At 40.6% G+C, this 21621-nt stretch overlaps 1 protein-coding gene across 9 annotated transcripts in view; it reads right to left on the bottom strand.

Moving 5' to 3' along the window:
* Positions 1 to 852: 852 nt before the first annotated feature.
* Positions 853 to 21621, bottom strand: part of LOC111253138 (RNA-binding protein 47-like) — a 58848-nt gene continuing 38079 nt past the window's right edge. For 4 of the 9 annotated variants that reach the window (XR_015329808.1, XR_015329807.1, XR_015329810.1 and 1 more), the window contains one exon: positions 17212 to 19821. The gene's annotated coding sequence lies outside the window, so the exon portion shown is untranslated. Of the gene's footprint in view, positions 4405 to 17211; positions 19822 to 20662; positions 20787 to 21352; positions 21536 to 21621 lie in introns of those variants that run through there. The other 5 variants (XR_015329809.1, XR_015329813.1, XR_015329811.1 and 2 more) reach the window with 4 other exon arrangements.

Raw genomic sequence — 21621 nt, 5'->3', positions numbered from 1 at the left:
ATTGAACGGTTCAACGGAAAGTACGATAATTACTTCAACGACGCTCCGATCAAAGTGTTCTTCAGCCAGTATACGAAACTAAATATATATATATATATATATATAACCGTGCACGACAGATGGTTGACTTTAGCTAGTAAAAAGCCCCGCAGCCACTGAACACACGCGCTGACGGTTGCAGACGGGTGCCTTCTTGTCCGGCAGCTTGCGTTCGTTGTTATGTTGCAGAGCTGGTTTTTGGAGGAAGGGGGTTGGACTATTTTTTCGCTTGCCAGTCCAACAATCCCACAAATTACTCTACGCAGGCGAACATCATGCTAGCTTTTCTACGGCGATGCTATATATCTATATTTCTACAATAGACCGTGATGTGGTGATCGCTAATTATATTGAAATGCTCTAAGACAATAGAATGGGGTAGATAGATTGTTACATCGGAGATGTGGTAATAGGACTATCGTATTCGTCTGTATGCATTTGTCAATAGTGCCTTATGTCATGACTGTACCATTATTTACTAGTGTATATACATGATGTCGGGTCAACAGGTATGAGACGAGGAAAAGCTGCTGCGATCAATATGACATAAGACCTTTACTATTATGCAAAATATTGATGAAAGTTTCCATTTTGCTTTATGTAACGGCAATCTTGACGAGAGCTAGATTTGATAGGTGGCTCGTCAGTTTGCTGGTGAAGGATATTTTTTTATGAGCTAGACGCTGTTATCATGACAATGTGAAATATTTACAAGAAACAATATATATATATATATATATATATATATATATATATATATATATTGATCATATCAGTTTAATATTTGAACAGCGAAGTATAGCTTATGCTAGTTGACAGAATTTTATAAACTACCAAGTGTTTATGCGTTTATTACGTGTAGGAAACATAGTTACGACTATGAGTATAACATAACACGTTTCATGAACAACTCTATCACCATACTTTGAGAAAATAACATTCTATAGGGAGAAGTTACACATTGTTTAGAGGTAGAAAGTCACAGGTAGTTCTGCTGCGTCGTTCTCACTGTAAGTGCCACTCTTCGCACCGTATGTCTGTCTCGCGTTGTTGCTAACACTTTGGATACTGTTTGCCCAAATCTTTTCGTGCATCGGAGCCCTATCCAAAACTCTACCTTGCAAACGCTCTGCGTACGCTGGATATGCATACAGAGACGTCATCTACATTTCGCTGCTGCTGCTGACCTGTTTCGTTCATTCGTCTGTTTGACCGCCACGACTCGCGGGGGATGAAGTTGGGGCATCGACTCGCGTGATGGTCTTCTTGCACATGTTAGTTTGCTGCTTCCTGCGCGTGTGTGTTTGTAAATGCGTGGCCTTTTAGATCAATGGTGGAGCACAGGCTTGTTGTTGTCGTCGCCGTCGCCCCGTAGATTGCAATTGACAACGAATGTTACGTTATATTGCGTTGTCCATAACGCTCGTTGTCGGTGCGTCGGACGTCGAGCGACGTCGCGTTTCCGGTTTCCCTCTCCCTTCCATTGCCCGCATCGCTCCTGCCCCGACGCGCTGGCGCGTTAACGCTGACGCTGATACAGGCAAAGGACTACCTGATCTTTCGTCACTTTCTTCGACATCACGTCACAGGGGCCGGCTGAATGACGGCGCGTCAGCTCGGTCCGTCGGGGAATTTCTCCTGGTGACTCAGTTGCTCGCGAGCCCAAACGCTCCGGCATAACAACCGTTGCTTCATTACGTTGACTGCTGCTGCTAGCTTCAGTGGTGTTTCTCGTACTACTGGTTCCGTTGCTGTCGCGCGTCGGCCTGTGTCATCGGCTAGTACCCCAACTTCACCGATTGCGGTCCGGGGCAGTAATACAGTAACGTCGAAATAGCAACAGCAGCACTAGGTAGCGTCATGGATTGTCTCGGCTAAAAATTTAAGAAAGGGCAATTGACAGCCAGCCATCGATGCGAAAGCCTCATCGTAGGCGATGCGCTAATACGGACGATATTGCAGCGTCGTCGTCGTCGTCGAAGACACTGCTGCTGAAATCGCAAAATATGCAACGCAGTGCTTCAACGCTGGCCATAGCTGCTTGCATTCTAGTTGCATTATATTCTGCTCTTCTGGCCGATATATTTTTTCTTGCAGCCACTTTCTACATTCGCGCAGGTGCAGTGCTCGTTTCCCTGCTGGTGTATCGCGGAGCTTCGACGCCGCACCAAGCCAACAGACGCTTTTACGAATTTCCGTCCCTGTTATTCGTTTCGTATTTGTAGACAACGATGCCATTGCTCAGGCTATTGAAGCGGTTTTCATCCTCTTTGTTTTTACTGTTGTTTTCATTTTATGGCTCAAGAGATCCCGTCATGCTAACCTTTTTCCACAAAGCGTCGCCCGCTGTTGTGATCTACGCGGACAGCCATCGTCTACGCTGAGCAATTTATCAGGGCGCGTAGGCATTATCAATAGCTACAAACAGCGGCGTCGTCAGTTCTAGCGGTTTGTTGTCGTCGTCGTCGTTTTAGAATCAATACTCAGTATCTACGTGCCGTCTTGTATTGTCAAATGGGCTTTTATTAATAGCGTGGTTGGGCGAACGGTCCACTAGGCTAGTTAGTCGGCTCGTCGATCGTACGGCAGAGGTATGTTTGAAGTTGAGGGTTACGGCGATGGGAGAAGACGCGTCGCCCAAAGCTACCGGCTTCACACGCACAAGAACAGACACAGACACGTGTGCAGATGCATGAATATACGGGGCAAGATAGAGGCGGGAAAACAAGCGTCTCTGTAGAGAAAAAATCATGCTATTAACAGCGTGCGTGTGCTAGCGGCACGCATCATACATAGTACTTAATAAGACGAAAGTAATGTAAAACGATGGTGAAGACAATCGACCTAATCGAAACCATAGCTAGCTTACGAAGGCGGACAGAAGCGGGATTGATTTTCTTCGTACGTGCAAGCCTGCCCGACTATTACATTGGCGAACATGGGTATATACATACAAAATGAAAACGCCGCGTGCGATGTACAGGTATTTCGCCAGCTACCGGGATAGTCGTTATAAGATTAGCATTTTCCTAATCGTACAAGCAGTAGCGACTTAAACGTGCAATACAAACGTAGAGGATCGACGAGAAAGAGTAAAACAAATGCGAAAGATAGCATTAACACGCTGCAGTGGCTGTTATGCCGGCTGGTAAATGTTTATAAGCCTGCCACAAGGCAGCGGACCAGACATGCGAACAAGGAGCGTGCACGAACGATACGCACGTGGCATATCGTACGGTAGACGTCGCCAACCATACTCATCGGTCAACTATTTAGTACAACGGAGATGACAGTAACAACGATAACAAACGCTAGCGACAACAAGAACATCAGAACGAGCAAAATGATTGTTATTAGCTATTCTTCATTTGGTCAGGGCAAAAAGGCGAAGGGAACAGACATCAACTGAAGGAGGGTTAACACAAAACAGGGGGGCAAGCAATATAACACGTGAATAAAGTTCCCATACCTTTGCCATGCTAAATTGTCGTCCGACAGTGATAGCATAGATAATGCGTGATGATTACGGTGCCGTGTGTTGCAGTTGACAATGGAAAACCTTATATTTTTAAAATGCACATTAATTAGTACCCTCAAGATAGATAGCTTCAAAAAATCATGTGGACATACAGAGAGACATAATTGAACAATAAGTCGTATCGGATTGTTGTTTTTGTTGAATGTTCAAGGTGGGTCGAAGATGTGCCCAATCCATGATCTGTTTAAATCTATATATTTATGAAACGTCGTCAGTAGATTATTGTTAACGTAGCATCACTAAGCAGATGCAAGGTTAGGAATGCGAAAAAATTAATAACGGCTTCACTTTTGGTTAAGCACACCGCTCCTTACGTATACATTTTTTTGTACAGTTTGTACATTGATCGGTGCCGCATCGAAAGGACGGTTCAGTCAGAAACGATTTTAATTAATGGTAGATAATGAGTTGCGCAATAATTATATTATGTAAATATCGTAGATTGCTTCTGAGGAGCAATGATTGATGGCATTGTTCGAGCAGTTGAACCAGTCGAGCAATCGATAGCGCGCATCCAGTTTAGTTTCCAACGACGTATTGTTTACGGATCGTATACGTATGGACAACACGTCGACGTGGAGAAGAACATCCTGCATACTGTTTATTATCTTCACAACGACGAATCAACAGCGAAAACAGTAACGTATATAGATAATTGAGCCTTTGTCCCCGACAGTTAAAAGCTGATAGCCGCTTCACAGGACAATAAGAAATTAGCGTCATCATAATCGATTACCGTCTTCGTCATATACGTTAACGTTATCGTTGGCGACGTAATCAGCCTCGATGGCTGCATAGCAGCGACTCGATCTGTGTCCATTCTGGCACTGCAACCAAGAGAAATGTATGTTTACAATTAGAGCAGTGGCATCATGCAATAAGACGTCGTATAAAAAGGTTATTTTATCTATTTTTGACCCGTTTGCATTTCCTTCATGTTTTTTTTGAATCGTCTCCCAACCAACGTCCTCCTCAAGACAGTGGGCAGCATCGCGATAATGGACAAGGAACAGCAGGACGGGCCGGTAAAACTAGCCAAGATTACATATCGTCCACAGTGAGCATTATTTTATAATATTAAGACGTAGGTACTACGGGTTGAACCAACTGGCGCACCTGATCCGTTAATCAAACAATGATCTTTTTGTGGTCACAGGAAAAAAATACTAACACATCTAACCGTATTAACTACTGTGAAAAAAAAAAATTGTGATGTTATTTTAGGGGCGCTAGCAATACCTCAAGTTTCATGTCTGTTATTTAAGCCACTAACCATCGTTCTAAACGTTTGACCCGTTCTACTGCGAAACAATAGATGTTTCAAACAGAGAAGAGAAAAGGTACTAATTAACAAGCAGGATTGTTGATAAATTTATTTTTGAGAAGTTCAACTACAGAGCTCCAGGCGAAGAGCAAAATTGTAACGGTCCAGGTTCAAATTCTGACATAAACACACTTTATGCTGCGGGACAGCATAGGTAATGTCTAACAGCTTAAAGACTAGATATAAGAAACGCGCTTGATTGTGAGGTTCATACTTGAGCTACTGAAAATTCATAACCAAGAATCCGAAAACAAAATAGGTAAAATGCGAATATTAATAATTATAATAATGTAATTTATTAGATACAGGGCTTAGGTCTGCTAAATTATGAAATAAGTGATTTCCTTGTTAAGGCGCCATAATGCTAGAATTGAGTTTATAAATCTGGGAAACTTCGATCAAAAACATTTTGACGACATCGAAAATGGCTAACCAGGAATGATGAAAACATACCAGAAACTGCATCATTTCATAGCGTTTATCAGCACCAAATAGATTGCGCTGAAGTTATTCATGACAGAAAATAGTTGTCCGTGTACAAACACAAATCTGTCGTGAAAGACCAACGCGTGTCAACCTAAACAAACAACAAGCAATTGTCAAACATTTGGGTAGAAGCCTATTAATAAAAACGTTGAAGATTATTTCGACTAATACGCAGAACTGAACAAAACTGCTGTGTCAGTGGCCTCATCAGACCTTCACAGTACCTTGGGTATACGGACTGAGAAGTCCTAAATAGTACTGTTATATTATTTATAGCGTTCGAGATAAACTAGCTGATCCAGTGACGTATTCTTTCAAGAACCGTAGCGGGAGCCCAAACGTTTAGCCCAGAGAAAGGGACTATCATAAATTAGAAAGGGAATACAGAAAAAGTAGGACCTAAAACAGCTTTGTAACAAACTTTCTTTGAGATGTTCCGTGCCAGTAGTAAAGTTAACTTGGGCTAATTTATCTCATACACATCTTTTTCAGTACCTCCCATGCCAAAAATAAAACTGATAAGCTACCATAATCCAAATAGTCAAAAGGCTTTGCAATATAAAGAAATATATCAACTGCTCCATCACAGCTCCCCATGAAAGACCTCACATCTTCAAGCATAGACCCCATTTTTAGCTATCGGTGAGATCAGACTGTGGCATTGAAAGATGTCCGAACGGCATAGCGGTTGCATAAGAGCGTTTATTTAAAAAAGTCTATACAGCAAGATGTTATTGCAATAACACGCAATGACTTAAGATCGTCTTTTACCTTGGCTTTATAGGCAAAGCTACAGAAGCATGGTTCATATAAGAACTGAATGCACAAGTACAAATGCATAAGCTAAAGAGAAATACAAACAGGCTGCGAACGCTAAGTTGAATTAACTGTACTCATAATCTGCTTTAAGAGTTTCCCGCACTTCAACTTTTCATAGCTCCTTTTTTAGCTCTGATATAAAAAGAAAAAGACAGAAGGGCGAGGATCTGACGAAATAAGCGTGGTTCGGTGACAATTTACAGAACTGAGAATTAGTGAGTAGTTGGCTTGGCAAAGACAACTCTTATCCTCTGGGTTAAACCCCACATTTTGCCTACATGACAGATTACTAGCTTGGGCAGCCTACAGTCGTAACTAAAAAGTATTACTTGAACCCTCTCGAAAAAATTATAAGTCATTCATTCGACGATAGCAGTGGCAAATCTTTCGAGAAGGGTTTCGTTATTTTCGTCCTATAAAGGAACTGAGTTTTTGAAAAGGAAGAACCAGCATCTTTAAGCTAAATTAAATGTGCCTGTTCCTATTCTCCTTAAGTACATAATGGTAAGCGATGAATATACAGTGGTACGGGGTGTTATCAACAGGGGATACCTTTTACAGGTAAGCCTTAGAGGCTAGGCTAATTATAGCGTTGTTATCGTTGTAAGTCTTTAAGAAATCCTTCGGCTCACCAGAAGACGCAGGAAGGACCAATGGAAAGGGTAACCGTAAGTGTGGAGAAGAAAGCACAGACTGTTTGAGCGTCGAGCCGTCGAGGTTTGTCTAGGGTTTGTTTACTAAGGAGGTACGAAACTGATAACAGTCCAATGCGCTAGATGTTTCAAGTTAGATACCAACTAGGGCTTTACTTCAAACGCCTAGTACTTCAGATTCAGCATTGAGTGATGCGCACGTTCACGAAATGCATCAGCTAAGCTAGATGTAATGTACACTCTGGAGGGTTGATTTAGCAAAAAAAAATACGCTGTCGGGTCTGGTTATGATCAGGATAGGTTCAAGAGATAGGGTCTGTTGAAACATAAATAAAAAAAACTAAAACTGAATGATTTCTCACATATAGGACATTTTTATCTGGACTGAGGCGATTTACTAAATTAAGGTAGGTTGTAGAAATATAAGACAGTTCCCTACGATGTATCTTCTAATGCTGTCATTTAATGAAAAACTGCTTAATGTAAATTTACTATATACGTAATAGTGTCCGACATCATTTTTCTATGTATCCAGCCTTTTGCTCCCTGAAAGCGTATTCCCGCTCCCCGTGATCGGACTAAATCATATCGCTTCGGCAATTCAAGCAATGAGCCATAACGTAACTTTCGGTCAACGAACGCGCATACAGTCATATATTAAGAACTAAGCAACCCGTGCTCATAATGCTGCTACCGTAGAAAAAAAAAAGAAAGAAAGAAATAATTGACAGACATGTAAAACAATGAACGTAGCGTACGACGTATGAAAAATTTCGGATGCTTCATCGTTGATACCAAACAGTACATTTTTCCTACGATGCACTGCTGAGCCAGCAATGACAAAAAAACGAAGACACCAGCAGGCTTGCAGCCGTTAACAGGTGGGATAATGAAAAAAAAAAAACCGCTTCGGCGTTATTCTTTCCCATTCGAATATATAAGGCTTACACCATGGCTATATTACATAAGTAGGACACTTATAATGACGCGCTGTTCACTTATGGCGTTTTCGCTATAGTAACGCAACTGACTTACTTATACTGCTTGTGGCTAGTCAAAAGTATTAGGTGTGATATAAAAATATTATATCACACGCAGATAGTTGTATTGTGCGTGTCCTGCGTATGAAAGCTGTTCATCATGATTTGTCCACTGGGAACACTCTGATCTGATTTTAGGTAATATCTATTTATACATCTTATAAGACGCCTGAGAACGTTTTCACTTTACTTCAGTCCTAACCATCATGCGCATGGCGCTACCTAATAATCAAGCGTTCACTTCCTGTGTTCGAAGTATCAAAAGCAATGATTTTCATATGCGTGTCAAATCTACGTCTTTGTTCTACCGCTTTTTCTACTCATTTACAGTTTCAGTGACGAAACGAAGTACAAGTGATGCAGCGAACGTGTTTTGGGAGGCAGTAAAAATTGTCGTTTTAGCTTAAGGAATATCGACTATCTACAGCTCAACCATGAAGCAGTAGAGTACCGTCTGGCTCGGGTATCCTTCGATTTTCGAATAAACTTAATTTATTTGACGGGTCGCAGTCCACGTTATATAAAACAGTCTCGACAGAATGATATTCGAAATAATGGGAAAGCACACGCGCAAACACGCTAAAAGTAACGATACCAAAATTAGCAGAACAATACATACGGGTAGGTACGGCGATCTGGACGGTGATCAGATATGTCAGCAACATGCGAGCTCAGGCGCAGACGCGCGCAGTAATATGCCAGTATGGGTAGGAATGTCGACGTGGGTGAAGCCAGCAATTCTATGTTGGTTTATTTGAATTGCTCTATAGTTTTGATGTATTCAGAGTGTTTCGAAACTGTGAACCGTATTATCGAGTGCGATGCTTTCAGGACAATTCTGTGCTTTAGGCGAGCCTTAGTTGGTCAGTTAAATACATTTTATTGACGGGCACGTCATGATGATCGTTACATATAAAACTCACAGATTTACGAGTGACTAATCGTGTGTTTAGCCTAACGAGCACTTAGTTAAATGAAACACTACTGCATGCAATATGGGCAAAATAGGAACAAAAAACTACGTTCACACCTAAGTAATGTTTATCAATATTAACTAATATAGCTAATGTTAATAATGCCTTAAATGTGCATTCAACCGCTAGCTACTGCTATTTTCAAAAATAGCCTGTTCTATCTATGTTATTATATCAAAAGATTTTCTTCTTAATTTGTATGTTCCCTATTACAAAAATGAATAATAAGGGAGACAGTTGTTTTGCGGACGTCGCCAAATTGCCAACTGGGTGTTATATAAGTATATATAACTTTCAGAGTCTATTCTTAGTAGTAACGTCACCGCCGATATTTTTCGACGTTCAGTGTCCCAGTCTGCCGAAGGATTATCGAATATTATCAGATACAGGAATACAAACGCGTACAGTGGCGCTCATAGAAGATAGTGGCGCTCATAGAAGATAGTGGCGCTGCGGTCACTTTAACCTACCGAGTGATCAATAGTTGGCCGCGATAGCGTACGTAATGCGTTGTCGATTTTAAAAAATTTAAAAACAGTGTTTATTTAGCTGTTTTTACGAAAGGATAAACATTTTGTTGCTGCGTTAACGATTATTGAGGCAACTTTCATCTGACTGAAATCGATAACTACCGTTACATTTATACTAATAATTCCTTCCAGTACCAAATAAGGCTTGTTCTGAAATCTACAATGTGAGTCTGTGGAACTCTGTAATGAGATGTTATCTAAGCTTATTAAAACTTGTTATAACCAGGGTTTGTGTTGAGTCAAGATTAGTTTAAGATAGACAGCACGTGGGATCCATGTGTGATATCATTTTGTAAACAAGTACGATATGAAATGGCTAGCTTGGAAGGGCTTGCCGCGGTGGCAAAAATTCGATTATTTAATCATTCTTCTCACCCAGCCATGGGTGCTATTACGAGATCTTTTACCACTGTTAACGTATGACCCTTGACTTACGGCTTTAGGTAGCAACGAAACGCATTCATAGTTGTTTACCTGGCTCAGTTAGATCGGTTTCAGAAAAAAATCTGAACGAGATAGAACTGGACGAAAACAACCCAGTTGTGCTCAGCTGTCCGTACATGGACATCACACAAATTTGCGGTTTGGCAATTATGACAGGTCACTAAAAATTGCAGGTATTGGACGTTCCTCCGAACCATCTATCTAACCGATGATAATGTACTATATAGAAGTAAACAACTTTGTAGTAAGCACTGCTCCTCCCTTGAACAAATCGATAATGAACAGATCAAGGCAAAAAAAAAAGCATAGCGACGACGCCAAATCTTATACTACACTTACGATACATTATCAAACTAAATCCGTCATTATTTTATGGCGTTCAAAAGGAAACAGTCTTCACGGTAGTCCTATTCATGGCATGGTGTGCCAAAACGGGTCAAGACTTTTATAAAAACCATCGGCTGATCGTAAATCGAGTAACGCGCTTGAAATGCACAAACAATACCGCAACATTCGATTGGAGTTACGAATTTTATGTTGGCTCAACAGTCCCCCTATAGTGATATAACAATATTCCATAATTTCATGATTTCGAAAATTAAGATTTTTTTGCAATAACTGTCAGTGATTATTATTATTAATGTTACAATTGCACACATAACCGTTTCGTATGTAAGCACCTACCAGACATCAGTTTCAATAGCGACGCCCTTTGATAGACAGCCATATACAGTTTGGCCGCTATGTAGCGGCGACGGCGACTGAGATAATTATGGGCAGCGCAGAGAAGTCGGTAAATGACAATCGATTCTCGACAAAGACTCAATCTACCTGACTGTTTTAAAAGGGTAGATGTCATCTGACTGAGGCTGTCTTGCCTCAGTCTTGCTTATTGTGCAGCTCTTGCGGGAGTTTGTTAATACAAATCAATCTATCCCTCGAGACGTTGCAGGGTCTGCCTGTTTGGGTCCGTGGCCTGGTCTTGCCTGCTTCAGCTTCACCGATACTGTTGATTATCGTGGCGTGGATTGTTGAGGACTTGTAGGACGATGCACGTGACATAACATGTTTCCTACACTGGTGATGTTATTAGGTGTTAGGCTAGTTCTGAATTTTCTTATCCAGGACCTATTTGAGGTCGCGATGGCAACGGTTCCTTCTTCTGCTAGCTTAGGTAGGTTGGCAGACTGTGTTGTATAAGTCGATACCGAAAAGTAAAACCGGCGCGTTGAATTTGTAGCCACTTTTGGAAGTTTGATCGGTGAGAAGTCATTGGCCAGGTTTTCTGACGCTCTTCTGAAGATTCAAAGGGCTTCCCTTCTACAAATTCATCTTGTATGAATGATAGACATAGGCAAACCATTGACGATATGGCGTCACGCCGTTATGAAAGGATCGTGATGGCTAGAATGGGCATTGCAGTTGGGATCACCGCCGATGTGCTCGTAAGTGTGAATGCATTACAGTTCTCGGACGGATGCTTCGGGCTGTAATAGTTAGGGCGGGACTGATACGAAGTCTTGAAGGTAGAACATCTTTCGTCCCAACCATGTTTTAGATGAAAACCTATGACATGGCCGTGCTGTTAGAGTACGTCAAGTCGTTCTCGGTGGCTCATCTTTTTTGCCTCACAGCAGCCAATGGTGACACCCATTGCCAGAAAAAAATAGAATAATCGTCGACTAGGTAATCTGCTTGCATGGAACCGCTAATTGCCTGAATTGGCTGTAGCAACAACCGGATCCCGTATTTGTCCAAGTACAGCTGCTCACGCAACGATTTCGTACGTGAACGCATATTAAGACAGCGGAACCTCGACGTCTTACATTGATGCGACTGAGCCCTGCACACGATTCAGGAATTGTCGATCCCGCTTTGAGACCGCATGGTAGCTATAGTCATTGTTTGTGGCCTTATCCGTGCTTTCGACGCCATAGTTAATATCAAGCAAGCCCAACGCAACCTTGTCATTTACGTCGCTGATGCCGACGTCCTTGACTATACGCGAGTCCCACGGCTATAATTTACAGTGGTAGTTGTGATAGCTTCGCACAGCACGCTTGACCAATCTCCGACGTACGTCGTTTGACAAAATTATTAAGCCGCTATAACCTATAACTATGGATATTGACATCCACCATAGATCTGAGTAGACAGGACAAAGATTGCAACCAATTGCAGAATGAACTATCATACGAGCCTGAAACCATCACAAGGCAATACGATGCCTATATTGTAATTGTTGCTGCTCTTCAGTGCTCACGACTCTATTGCTCTTGCTAACATCGCTACGACTAACACCGCTGAATTGATTTCGCAGTGAATCGGCTCATCGATACGACCCCGAAACCGACGAAAACATCTACCAAACCACAACCCTTTGGATTCACCTGATCAAACGTCGCCATGCTAATAGGTCTGATTGTCAGGGTCCTGCAGATAGATGCAACTGTACTCTATCATACGCAGACATCCGAGTGACTCAACATGCGAGGATACTGACCCACTACTAGGTAGGAACCTTTCTATTGTTATAGCATTATGATATATAGTAAATCATAACATTGTGCATCAATAGACGGGGCAGAATGCTTCAGAGTAGGTTATTCGGATCGAGCACCATACGCGAGCTTGACGCGCATTCATGAAATGCCCAGTTGGGCGCCGTTGTGGTATACCAGAGGCCGCAAAAAGACATGCTGAAGCAGACGATCGACAGCACAGTGGAACGTCGCGATGGATATCCAGTTTGCAACAAGAGGAGGTACTGGTATACCAATTCTATTGGACGGCACCAAGTTATGAAAACTTGTGAGTCCGTAAGTAGCTATCAGTGAGAAATAAGAGAAAATGCACTATGTCTTTTCTAACAAATAAAAACGAGTTCAAAAGGATTTTAAACAAATTTATTTACCCGCTAGTATTATACTCGATAGGGGTGAATTAACGTTATTATCGAAGATCGCTGCTAATGAACGAATCACTTATGTTTAAAATTAAACGATCCGAGTCGCTCGGACTATTATTTCCTATATCCTATGTCCAACTCCTTACTCGACGCTGTCATGGAACGTCTACGGTAAAGTCTACTAATATTTTAAGCAGATACAAACCGAGTTCTTGCACAGGGTGTTTCATACTGTATAGTCCATATATATAATACGTCATTATTTCAGATATTCAACGCATATCGTAATGGACTCTTCCGATTTGGCGAAAATAGACTCTCCGTAAAGCTGATCTATAGATAGAATTACTCGTCAAAAACGGTAGTAATTAGCTCGAAGCTGTTAACAACTGCCTCCCTATACCGCATCGTTACAGGATGCCGTTTGCCGTCTTTCCTTATATTTCAGTAAATTTAGATGCCCCGCCGGCGTGAAAAGGCCAAACGAAGCAAAATAGTAGCCAGTGCTACAGTAGCTAGTTGTTAAAAAACAATGCGTAACGGTAAAGATGGAAGTTCATTGTAGCTTGGAATATCAGGACTAACGAAACTGAGCTATACCATTCACGAATTATGCACAAAGGTTTTTGTTACTTAATCGGAAGCGTTGAGAAAAGGCACTGGAAAGGTCCAAATCTATTTTTAGACAAATAAGAGTAATTTGCATGTTGCTCAGATCACTTTTGTCATATGTAACAAATTTACTGCATGAACTACATACATGTCTGGTACACGATATCACGGGTACACGGAGCTAAAGATCGCATTGGACAGAAAGTTGTATGTACCGGGCTGTGAACGTACAGATCGTGTACAGATTCTGATATGACTCGTCAAGCTGATTCGCTGGTAACGCGAGCGTCAGCACTTGTCAGATTCTGTAGAGTCCTTTATTTGTCGGCGCGTGAACAATGATCGTGCAGATAAAAACAAACACTCATGAGCGATATTCACGTAACACAACGACACGGTTAATCTCAACTTTATGCTGAACTATCTGGGGGAAAATTTTCTAACAATCATGTGCTAACGTCGTCGTACAGAGTTCTATACGGCTAGCACTATAGGGAGGACAATGTCGCATAGGGGCAATGCTCGATAATGGTGGGTTTTAAGCTGACGTGCAAATGGATAAATGTTACTGCTTCTCTACTCTTTTGATAGTTAGTTCACATACCTGCAGCAAACATAGTCGTACCAGAAGTTGAGTCGAATAATCGTATTCATTGGCTTGGGTAGGATTTCAACCTGCGCCCCTCGTCAAAATTGTTAGGCAGGTCGTCGGGTCTGTAAGTCTATTTAGGATTCTTGAAAATCAGCCAAAGTTTGCAAATTGGTACAGTGGGTCAACAAACTGTTTGTAGGCAAAGTTCATGTTCTTCTATGTAACGGTGGCTGGATGGATATGTTCAATCGGATTGATTTCCATAAAAGTTCCAACAAGACGGAAATCATTCGCTACGAGTTTTCTAGTTAAGCCTCAGTGTGGCTAGATCGCTACTTTGCCCTTCTTGCGAGGTTCTGACGTAGATCGGAAACTTAGCGATTTAGTCACATACGTTCTAATACGAACAAGGTAATTTAGTGAAAAGGATGACTATACGCGTCGCTAACTTTTTACATTTTTGGAAAGTTAAATAGGATTTTTGTTAAATCGTAGTACTGATCAGGTTGTTTTAGATGGATGATTTAAGTATTACGAACTGTATTCACGGCCATACGCCCACACACACGGATTCTTGAGTACCAGGGTTCAAACATGACGATGGACAACGTCCTTTACCTGTTTGTCTCTAACTTTGAATTTATGAATAATGTTAAGTGTTACAAGCTGAAATGAAATGTATAACACTGTCATTATTTAGAGATATCAAGTATCTAAAGACATGTAAGCAAGTTAACGTTCCCTATATAAATAATAAAATAATAATAATAATAAATTATCTGGGTAAGGTGGGAACTTACAAAAAAAAATCTAATGGTGCAGTGTAATTACATACGTTATTCCACGGACGACAAGAAATATGTCACAGATGAATGGTGAAACGGCTGGCAGTTGAATACCACATACAGATTAAACTGTAATATTCTTTAAGGATAAGGAAAGAAGTATCCGCAATAATTACCATTAATACGAAACCAGAAATTGTTATACAAAGACAGATACTGAAATTACGATCTACGTAGAGGAATATGAAAGTTGAACGTTGACGAGTGGAGGGAAAATATAAACAACATAGTTTGCTACAGCAGAATAGTTTGGTCAGAAAACGAAGGGCCGTAACAAAACTTCGAATGCTCATCAGGGTTGTACATATATATGTATATATATAGTTGTGGGTGCGGTGCCTTAATCACCCTGCTCGATACTGGGGTAATAAAACAAAGAAGCCGAATATTGAATAACTTGAAGGAATCTGAAAACTTTAATTATAGAATTGTAAAAATGAGTGTTCGTTTTAGTGTATGGTAGTTCAGTGTTGCTGCAGTAAACATTCTATGTATCATATTTAATCTGCTCCTGTTGTTCTTTTCAAATCTTAAATCTAAAGATGGCGCGGCATTGACGTGACATTTTTCAGCGTTGGCGTGTCTGTTCCCGTACAGGTAAATCATATCTTCCAAGTACGTCTTTGAAGGTAAGTTAGCCTTCACTGAGTCTGATTGCACAAAGTAAAATCCAAGGAAGACTTGCTTCGATCTCCTTAAACAGCGTATCTTAAGAAAAGAGGGTATACCATTTGCACAGCCATCGCTTTTTTTGGCTTTTACTAAATTTACTACCAGTTACTAGAAGCGTATAGCATTATTCAATCTGCAACGAGCTGACGCTTTTTGACTAACCGCACAAATTTCTCCGTACTTATTCCATTTTTCGTACCCTTCTCTTCAGGGTTATCGCCTCCTCGTTGCGTTATCTTCTTCATGCTCAGTGTGTCTCATACAAATTCTGCAGTCTTCTATTGGCGCGGCTTATAGCGCTTATCCATATTGATTGCACAATATTTCATTTATCAGCACCTACGTAATCGACATCGTGCATTTGAAAGGGAGAGCACAGGGAACGTACCCGAGCCATATTGAACTGAAGCTAATAAAACAACGGAAGAAATCATTGATCATAAATGACAGGAACGGCGTTTGAATATGTTTTATGGAACAATCCATATATCCATTATGGGAGGAAATAATATTACCGATGAAAAACGCATCCATATCCATAACAAAGACATATATAGGACGTATTGTTAGTATCTGAATAACCGGAAACAATTCTAAATTGTCGGGTGACCATCGACAGCTATTTTTATCGATAACAATCATACTATTACGCGTCATCAATCACTGACACCCACATACATTAAACTAGTACTCAATCTTCTCAGAGGTGGTAGTGGTATCATTCGTATATGGCATGTTTACGTTTCATTAACCTAGCTTACTTTATTATTACCTTTACTAGCTCCACCGTGCATGTATTTTTTTATAGATTTAAACGTTTAATTGTTTGCTTATCGTTTACACATAGAAACTTTGTTAACCACAGGTCTTACACAGAATCAGGGTACACTTCGTAAGCTCAACATAGCCTGTCTTATTACACAATTCTATTATCAGACGTTACATTACAAACGAAAAATAAAATAATAACAGTAAACGAATCGTGCTAATTACAGTAAGAATGAAACGTTCGTTATGATATAATTTTTGCTCATAGCAACGCTGTTTATCGTCGTTGATGTCGTTATTCTCGATCTTGTACGTGAAGCCTCATGCTTCCACCGTGGTCGTCGTGTTCCCATAGCAACACAGTCCCATTACTACCCCATAGAGTTATTGTAGCGCATTACGCTTGCGATAGTGCGCAAATGATGACTACGGTGATGATTACTAGTGTTATTGTGAGGACTAGTGCGTATTATGCCAAACTTTTCCGTCGACTACCATGATTACCATCACCAGGGTCCCTGTAGTTTATGCTGGGTTGGCCCGTTCCTCGGGGCCACCCAAGTATCGCGCCAGGTGCACTTACCACCAGCACCAACGTTGATGTCGACAGTCATAGATACAGAAATCGAACAATTTTGTGCTTCTCGGCCGGATAACTCGAGGGGCCGACTGTTGGTTAGCCCACCGGGTTAACTTTTTTTTTCCTTTTTATTTTCTACACGGTCACAACGACGGTGACTATGAAAGCAAACCGATACGATACCATAAATATAACAGTCGCCTTCTTTGGGGAGGGCTTTAACTACGGCCACACGTATCCAGTAAAGACTCAACTGGAGCTATTCCTACTAACTGTTATTAATCATTTTATGTATAAACGTAACGAGTAGCATCGTCGACCAGCATTTAGCGGAGATAACACCGGCACCGTCTGTAGTCACTACAGTAGAAAACGTATACAGCTATATTTTTATTATTATTACTGTTGTTATTTATTATTGTTACTATTTGAGGTCGTTTCTGGTGTAATTTCTATTCGCTTCTAGCTATAGTTGTTATTGTTGAAGCGTAACTTCTGTTTTGGTAGAACAGGTAGCCGTCCAGGCTTCTGTGACACGGCGGGTGTCCACGCAAAAGTCGCTCGGAAGTAACTTAAGGTGCCTGGATCAGATTCGGCCGATACCTTCAATGCGGTCACTTCCTGTAGTTATTTCTTCAAGTTATAAACGTTCGTTATATTTCTCCTTTGTCCTTTAGAATATTTGGTTGGATTGAGCATAAATGGCTGGTGAAACCTGTCTTTTTTTTTCGTTGTACTTATTTACAACACCATATAGAAAATGAACGATGTAAATTGCTATGAATTGATCATAATAGTGCTAGCAGTACTTGAGCACGCGATATGTTAAACTGACTTGTATTAGAAGTATCACAATTATCATCAACCTTAGTTTGTATTACGCGCTTGGCGACTGTGCGCGCACACATCGTGTATGCTTTCTCAATCCACGTTTCCAGTAAAGAGAGATTTACTAGAACTTCACAACGATGTTGACGCTAGACGTCTACAGTCACTCGCAAGCAACGTCTGTTCCGTTACTTAGATAATATGCATGATAGCTCGGAGTATTTGCCCCATGACTGAACTCCCAAATGATCCAATGGCTTTTTCAAGGGGGATGCCACCTTACGTCTACGTGCCTTGGCCCCGTGCCTTTGCGAGCAGTGACGCATTAATATAATCTGTACATAGCCGCACCACGATGAAGGCCTGTGGCATAGCCCACATACATAACTCGCACAGATGTGTATTCCCACAATATGCATTTTTCCCCCAGAAACCGTCTACCGAAACCGTGTCGTTTTTATATTATTCTATTATTTAGTTAATATCCACGAACAGCTGTTTTAAGCTCAGTGCTTACAGTGAATAAATATAAAAAATCTCACGACTGCGTTTATGATCATTAGCGTCCTAGAGAAGTTCGCGTCTCTTCATTTATCCAATTTATAAACCTTTTTTTAAATACTAGTTACTTTCATGGGCTCAGAGTCGCCCTATAGCAGCAGAGGGAAGCACAAATCGTATTTTATTGGCAAAAAACAAGTGCACATCGTACGGCCTAATGAAAGAAGGCACAGAAAATCGGCCAAAAAATACGAACGGTGGTGGGCGGTTTTCAGCTTGGCGTTTAACGCTTTCTGCGGTTCGCTTTGTGCCGGACTATTGAAAAGAGGATCGAATGCACGAAATCTTTTGTGGTCGTTCACATCAACAGTAACATTTTGCACTACAAGTTACCATTATGTTTTAGGGGGAAGATGGAACCTGTTTGCCATCGATTCATGCTCGAGACAGAATCGCAACTAGTATGTAGAAATGCTCAGACGAAAGCAAGCTCTACCGAAATCGCGTATCTCCGTGCATAATCTATAGCACAAGGATAAACTCTACAATAATGCGGTTCTGTTGTCTTTGATGAAACAATGATGCGAGTGAAGCGTTTCTGCTGACTCAATGACTATGCCCCGTCTATGAAAAGGTTTCATTTCGAAGGGCTAAAAGTAGGGAAAAGTGCCAATTCGCGGCAGTATACGTCTCTATATATGTGACACTTACGCGAATAAATCTCAAGTTTAAAATTACCCATTTCATTTGGTTGGCACTACTATATTTAGGGTTTGATTTGATATTTACTTGGCTAAATATATTAATATTACTATTATTATTATTATGATTATCAAATATTATATACGTATTCGACAAACACCGCGTCAACAGTATTCCGTTTTTAACGTACATTATTGCTATACGATTATGCTACAGCCAACAGTTTGTGTGAAGAGCAAAACTACGATAAGGCGTTCTTACTGGTAGATGAGATAGGAGTTCGTCTCTATTTCGAAACCAAATGACGTCGCAGCCTTGAACATTTTTTCCTTTACGATGCCGTTTTTATAATTCTAAAGCTGACATCATCAAACGCTGATATACTTGAGTGATTTCAACAGAACCTCAGTACAGATCAAACTCCACTCCTCTTTCGGCTTTGTTTATCCATTTTAGGTGAAAACGTTCTAAGCAATAACCAGAGACTTATAATATTCATACCAAACCCATGGTTCGACCCTGACAGGCTGCAGGCCGCATCACTGTGCCTGTTAGTACAAAAAGGCCAAAGTGGGCACATATAGGTATTTAAATCATCGTTTTCAATCAAATTAATGTTTTTATTCATACGCAACGCCTAAAAAGTAAGATATATTGGAGTTAGATCCGCAGTAGCTTGTGGTTGGTAAGTAGATTAAACTTTATCGATTTCAAGTGAAGACATTAAGGTCAGTCCAAGGTAAAGTGATCAGATAAGGCTGGCCGGTTGTTCAAGGTATGTCAATAAAACTGTGCTTATATGTAGCGGAAAAGTTACTCATGAATATGGGACTTCAAACTTATGTAGAGGAAAGGGCTGTCCAAGGACTAAGAACAAAACGAAACTTTATATATAAAGATATGCTTCAGCGTTGGTAGAAGTTGCTCCTCATTATTGCGCCATCCTATCTGGGGAAATATAGACACCTGAAAAATTAGATGAAGACACGATATATACATCATTAAGGACACTAGCCCGTATTTCCAAGTAAAATGCCGTAATCTATAAGCCCAACTTACAAATATGTATTCTTACATGGATCGGGCGCCGAAAAACAAATCTCGCAAATTACTATAGTAAATTAAAAAGTAATTTAAATAAATTGTGTAATATGCGTATCATAATCTACTCATATAAAAACTATGGCATAGAAAAGGGAGGTGAATGAGTACATAAACGTCATTAAGTAGAAGAATCGCGAAGTGTTTTGCAGTGTTCAAGAGAATCCATGCTTAATAACGAAAAAAAGTTGAATAGTAAGTTATGTAAGCTATATGCAATGAAGTAGCATTATGATATCTTCGGGTGAATAAGTGCCCTTAAGTTACATGGTGATGAAAATGCGAAAAGCCTTAAAATTCTACTGATCATTATTTGCTGTTTCGAACAGAACGGAACAGAAGAAAGAAGAGGATAAAAACGTGGGAGACGAACCAAGTAGTTGGCTACAGAAAATCGCATGGATACACAAGGATGATGAAAAGCTAAATTTTTATGAGTTGTCACGTTGCCCTCCCGTAAAATTGCGTCATAGGCAGTACCGATCGCAAAAGGCAGGGATAAGAAAAGTTCGTTAGTGCCAAAATTGAAACAATCGCGTTGGCGCTCATCAGTTTCATTCTATTGCGACTCTTGTGAGGTTATGTAGTGACGTTCATCACGAGAAACATAATACTTCATAGGAGAGGCTGTTCAAAGCAGATAATGCATTTTCTATTGGATGGCAAAAAAAGTATCGTGGTTCTTTACGAATCACGATCAACAAACCTCTTATGTGTACGTAAGGTAAGAGGTAATCTGCCAGTCCGTTTGTACAGTATGATTGTATAAACGATACGCAAGGAAAGCGTTTGATGTTGTTCCATTTGATTTCATCAAAAATGCGGATGTCCTGAATAGATGAAGCGTATTTTAATGAAGTCCGCAACAAGATCAATTCACATCATAATACCTAAGCTCATCTGCAGATGATCACACTTCGTAAGCTTAGTAACTGGTCAATGGGCATCAACATGTTTGATCTATACCTCTATAAAAACATAGCGAGTATGTCTAACATTGTGTTCTATGATGCTTTCTATACCCTCGGTTATGCTGACCAAATCGTTGCCAGTTAAAAGACCTTACATTTTACAGATTCTGTACCTCTGTTAATTCTACTTGAACAAATTGCACATAGACCTGTGTCTGACTCAAACGCAAATACCCTATTTTTTTTTGACAATTTAGTAATAATTTGTTTAATGAATTTTACTAGAGGTGTTTGTTACTAGCTGAAATCTGTCTTTCGGTTCGATTTATTTCTTGATTCTCGGCAATCTCTTCTCTTCGCTATTGGTTCCTCTATTTTATCCTCAGTGAAGGTATAGCATCACCATCATTGGCGTCACTGTGTACAATTCAAGATAAAGTAATTGCTTAGTGATAAGCGGACAAAACAATCGCCTGTATACACACATTCGCATTTGGTCCTGAGCGGTCTTGAAGGCCAATTTAGAATAGCATGTGAAGCGCACGCCACGCGATGCTAACGGGTCAATCAGTAGACTAACAAAGTTCGCCCTACAGGCGGTAAATGGCCTTACGGGGCCACCGGTTGAGCCGCACACACCATGTCCCGCTTGCGCCATGCACCGAGACCTATCCACAAAGTGGACCAAATTAATCTCAAGTTAATAAATAAGCTGCTGCAGATAATAATCTACAAAAGCGCTGAGAGTCCTGAG

Source organism: Varroa destructor, unplaced genomic scaffold (assembly GCF_002443255.2).
Source record: "Varroa destructor unplaced genomic scaffold, Vdes_3.0 BEIS01000006.1, whole genome shotgun sequence".
Classification (NCBI taxonomy): domain Eukaryota; kingdom Metazoa; phylum Arthropoda; class Arachnida; order Mesostigmata; family Varroidae; genus Varroa; species Varroa destructor.
Note: the sequence above shows the minus strand (reverse complement) of the source record. Positions and strands in the feature narration are given on the sequence as shown.